Below are 5,803 nucleotides of genomic sequence, written 5' to 3'. Positions count from 1 at the left end.
TAGGTATTTTATTCCTTTTGTTGTAATGGTAAATGGGAGTGTTTCCTTAATTTCTCTTTCAGATTTTTCATCGTTAGTATATAGGAATGCAAGAGATTTCTGTGCATTCATTTTATATCCTGCTACTCTACTAAATTCATTGATTATCTCTAGTAGTTTTCTGGTAGCATCTTTAGTATTCTGTATGTATAGTATCATGTCATCTGCAAACACTGACTGTTTTACTTCTTCTTTTCCGATCTGAATTTCTTTTATTTCTTTTTCTTCTCTGATTGCCATGGCTAAAACTTACAAAAACTATGTTGAATAATAGTGGTGAGAGTGGGCATCCTTGTCTTGTTCCTGATATTAGTGGAAATGGTTTCAGCTTTTCACCATTGAGAACCATGTTGACTGTGGGTTTGTCATATATGGACTTTATTATGTTGAGGCAGGTTCCCTCTATGCCTACTTTCTGGAGAATTTTTATCATAAATGGGTGTTGAATTTTGTCAAAAGCTTTTTCTGCATCTATTGAGATAAGCACCCTGTCAGCCACACAGCTCAGAAGAAAAGGGAGAAAAAGAGAAAGAAAAAATTTTTTAAAAATAATAGTAAAAAATTTTTTTAATTAAAATAAACTAATAATAATAGAAAAAGAAGAGAGCAACCAAACCAATAAACAAATCCACCAATGATACCAAGCACTAAAAACTAAACTAAGACAAAAATAAAAATCAGAAAGAAATCAGTCACAGACAGCAAACCCCAAGTCTACACTTGCTCCCAATGTCCACCATCTCACTTGGGATGATTCGTTGTCTATTCAGGCATTCCACAGATGCAGGGTACATCAAGTTGATTGTGGAGATTTAATCTGTTGCTCCTGAGGCTGCTGGGAGAGATTTCTCTTTCTCTCCTTTGTTCGCACAGCTCCTGGGGTTCAGCTTTGTATTTGGTCCCACCTCTGAATGTAGGTTGCCCTTGTTCCCACCCAGATAGGAGGGTATTAAAGCAGCGGTTGATTAGGGGTCTCTTGCTCATTCAGGCCAGGGGGAGGGAGGAGTATGGCAGTTATAATTGGAATGCGGGGCGAGCCTGCAGAGGCAGAGGTTGGTGTGATGTTGCAACAGCCTGAGGCGCACCGTGCGTTCTCCCAGGGAAGTTGTCCCTGGATCATCGGATTCTGGCAGTGGCGGGCTGCACAGGCTCCCAGGAGGGCAGGTGTGGATAGCGACCTGTGCTCGCACACAGGCTTCTTGGTGGCTGCAGCAGCAGCCTTAGCATTTCATGCCCGTCTCTGGGGCCGTGCTGATAGCCGCAGCTCGTGCTTGTCTCTGGAGCTTCTTTAGGCAGTGCTCTGAATCCCCTCTCCTCCTGCACCTGAACCTGCCTCTTAGGCAGGTTCGTTTTCCCGGACTCCCTCCAGGCTAGCTGTGGCGCATTAGCCCCCTTCAGGCTGTGTTCACACAGCCAACCCCAGTCCTCTCCCTGGGATCTGACCTCCGAAGCCTCAGCTCTCAGCCCCCATCCACGCTGGTGGGGTGAGCAGACAAGCCTCTCAGGCTGGTAAGTGCTGGTTGGCACCAATCCTCTGCGCGGGAATCTCTCTGCTTTGCACTCTGCATCCCTGTTGCTGCGCTCTTTCCTGTGGCTACGAAGCTTCCCCCCACTGCTGACCCCTTATCTCTGCCAGTGAAGGGGCTTCCTAGTGTGTGGAAACTTTTCCTCCTTCAAATCTCCCTCCCAGAGGTGCATGTCCCATCCCTATTCTTGTGTCTCTGTTTTTTCTTTTTTCTTTTACCTTACCCAGGTATGTGGGGAGTTTCTTGCCTTGTCTGAGGTCTTCTGCCAGCGTTCAGTAGGTGTTCTGGAGGAGTTGTTCCACATGTAGTATTTTTGATCTATTTGTGGGGAGGAAGGTGATCTCCACGTCTTACTCCTCCACCATCTTCTAGGTGCCCCCTCACCGCCATGGACATTTTCTAATTGTATGAATGCAACTATTGACTTGAATTTTCAATAAAATAAATATACAATCTGATCTTTTACACATTTTGACATTGAGAAACCAGCCTCTCCTACCTTCAGCCCTCCTTTAAAAAACAGCACACAAATTGTTACACAGCTAAACACAAATATCTGGTTACTTCCACAATACACAAAAATCATTTTCAAAAACAAATGTTGGGGCTTCCCTGGTGGCGCAGTGGTTGAGAGTCCGCCTGACGATGCAGGGGACACGGGTTCGTGCCCCGGTCCGGGAAGATCCGACATGCCGCGGAGCGTCTGGGCCCGTGAGCCATGGCTGCTGAGCCTGCGCATCCGGAGCCTGTGCTCCGCAACGGGAGAGGCCACAACAGTGAGAGTCCCGCGTACCGCAAAAAAAACAAACAAAAAACAAATGTTGTACTGAAGGGCCTTGTGAAGCACTTGTTGACACTTATTTTCTTACAGAAAGTTTCAGCAAATACTTTAGTACTAACAAAAGCTAACAAGTGAAAATCAAGTGTGAAGAAATGAACATTCATAATGGAATAAGAACTTTGGAAACAATCAAGAATTTAATACTAGAGTTTGCCTAAATTATGGTTTAAAATAGCATGCTTAGGGCTTCCCTGGTGGTGCAGTGTTTGAGAATCTGCCTGCTAATGCAGGGGACATGGGTTCGAGCCCTGGTCTGGGAGGATCCCACATGCCACGGAGCAACTAGGCCCGTGAGCCACAACTACTGAGCCTGTGCGTCTGGAGCCTGTGCTCTGCAACGAGAGGCTGTGATAGTGAGAGGCCCGTGCACCGCGATGAAGAGTGGCCCCCACTTGCCACAACTAGAGAAAGCCCTCACACAGAAACAAAGACCCGGGGCTTCCCTGGTGGTGCAGTGTTTGAGAATCTGCCTGCCAATGCAGGGGACACGGGTTCGAGCCCTGGTCTGGGAAGATCCCACATGCCGCGGAGCAACTAGGCCCGTGAGCCACAACTACTGAGCCTGCGCGTCTGGAGCCTGTGCTCTGCAACAACAGAGGCCGCAACAGTGAGAGTCCCGCGCACCACGATGAAGAGTGGCCCCCACTTGCCACAACTAGAGAAAGCCCTCGCACAGAAACGAAGACCCAACACAGCCAAAAATAAATAAATAAATAAATTTATTAAAAAAAAAGAAAAAAAAAGAAACAAAGACCCAACACAGCAAAAATAAATTAATTAATGAATTCCTACCTACAACATTAAAAAAAAATAGCATGCTTAAATACTCTAGTGTTAAAAATAATTTTAAAAATAAGAGAAATATTGAATTATCCAAGAATCATATAAACTCAGTATTACCCATTCAATCTTATGCAGTCTAATTATTATCTGAAGGAAAGCTTTGCTAACCTTATGACCTGCATCAATAGGGCTAGAGGAAGTTGATGTATGCAAAGTAAATTTACTATAAAATCAGCAGCTATAACCCACTGCTTTTTGTATTTTTCATGTAAAAATTTGATACTATTTAAAGCACACTTCCCTACATTTCTGTGGTCAGTTTAGTCAGGAAAAATTCTCTTTGATTAATATAGAAACTGGGCAAATTAGAATAGACTAATGCACTTTAATCCTGATGGGATGTGAGACATAATTTTCACTCAACAAATACTTTAGACTCAAAGATTAGGTTAAATTGGGACATGAGAGAACAGGAAAGTGGCTTTGTGAAAGAATGGAGAAAGTTATGAAGATGGGCTAATTTTGTGAACTTCAGTGCTTCAGTTTGTATAGGTTCTCAGTAGTGTATACTCAGATCTATATCTGTATCTATCTATCTATAACCATATCTATCTAGCTACTTACCTATTTATCTAGAGATTGGTTGATTTCCAGGAACCAACTCACATAATCGTCAGGGCTTAGTAAATCAAAATCTACAGGGTAGGCTGGCAAGCTGCAGACTCAGGGAATAGTTGTGGTTTGTGTCTAAAGGCAGTCTGCTGGCAGAATTCTCTCTTGTTCAGGCGAGGTCAGTCTTTCTACTAAGGCCTTCAACTGATTGGATGAGGCCCACCCACATTATGGAGGGCAATCTGCTTTACTCAAAGTCCACTGATTTAAATGCTACTCTCATCCAAAAAATACCCTCACAGAAAAGTCCAGAATAATGTTTGACCAAATCTGGGCACTGTGACCCAGCCAAGTTGACACATAAAATCAATCATCACAACTTCTTGATCTTTTCCCATGAATTTACAATCAGTTACCATGAGAAAGGAAGGCTGGACAGTGGTGGTTGGTATTTTAAACGTCTTTCCTTTTAACGGAAAATAAGGTCACTTTAGAGACCATAAAACCATTTTACAGGAAGATGCTTAAACTTGCTCTCTTATTAAGTCACAGCTGTGATTATTAAAATCCAAATTTGATTTTGTGTTTTTGAATTCCAGACTCTAAAATAAGCTTAAATATTTTTTGCTTCTAGAGATAAAAATAAGAAAATATAAGCTGATGTCTGGAGAAGTACTCTTTGACTCTAGAAATAGGGATATTGATTAGGTAGTCACCCAGGGTAGATATCCTTGCTAACCTGGATATAAAAAAACCACTAGGCTGAGAGAGGAGGACTTGAAGGAGGTTACAGCAGTGTAAAGTGAGGGGCATGCTAATTTAAACAAAACACTGATGAACAAATTCCCACATCTTCCAAGACAATTTCCCAAGATCTGGGTTACAGAACTTCATCCTACCTTGGACAAACCACAGTGATTGACTAGTGGAAGACCATATACAAGAGCACAGCTTGTGCCCTGGAGGAGCAAGGACATCAGTAGAAACTTGTTGATAGACCCAAATCCTCCCTCTCTCCACCCACACATCTTTAGACAGGAGCCTGGTTTATGTTTAAGCCCCTTAGGTTTCTCATACGATTATTAAACTCTAAGGACAAAGATGGAATGGTACAAGTAAGACTCTGAAACAATATTCTTAACAGTTTGGTTGGTAGCCAGCTTTAATATAATTTAGGGGAAAAAAGTAGGATACTTTAGCTCATGTTATAAGTGATGTGGAAGCATAACATCATTTCAGCCACACAAAATTGTTGAATTTTTTTAAAAAAATTTTCCTCATTTTATAGATGAAATTATGGATTTAGGTGCTAAGTAACTTATTTGAGATCACCCAGGAAAAAGGTAGGAAAGTGTAGATTTAGATTTTGCATAGGTTTCAACATCTTTGTGACTTGGTCTGTGTCATTCAAAATCAGTGAAAGTAATGCACAATTTTGAAAATGGGATTTTGTTATATTGCCAAAGGTGTTACTTATCAGAACAGATTTATTTTTCCTTTATCACTGCATAAGACTGTTGCAAAAGCCTCTGGTACCTGATAGTCTTATTTCCAGAAGTCTCAGCCTTTCCACTAGTTCTCTGATAAGATCATAAATGTTCATCAGGTTGTACATTATGTGTCATCAGCATTCTTTTGTTCATGTGGGAGCTATCATTTTATTCATCAACATCCCTTGCAGTTAAAACTTTGGAAGACGGTTGTCAAATTCTGTAGAACACTTATGGAAATCAAGGCCAAAAATATGCATTTAGAATTGATCTCCATATAACTGAAAAGAATGTATGCATCTTGGGGCCACATCAATTTCAACTTTCAACTACTGGTCCATAGTTGATTGTGAACACTTCACTGAGGATTTGATGAGATGCAAACAATGACATGGAAATTCCACATAGAGGAATGAAATTTATGACTATGGTGATCAGGGATTCATTCTTCTGAGAGGGATGACTTCTTTAATCAGGAAATTAAATATGCTATGCATGTTTTCATTACTACA

The sequence above is a fragment of the Lipotes vexillifer genome, unplaced genomic scaffold, assembly GCF_000442215.2.
Source record: "Lipotes vexillifer unplaced genomic scaffold, Lipotes_vexillifer_v1.1 scaffold827, whole genome shotgun sequence".
Classification (NCBI taxonomy): Eukaryota; Metazoa; Chordata; class Mammalia; order Artiodactyla; family Lipotidae; genus Lipotes; species Lipotes vexillifer.
This window is presented reverse-complemented; position numbering follows the sequence as displayed.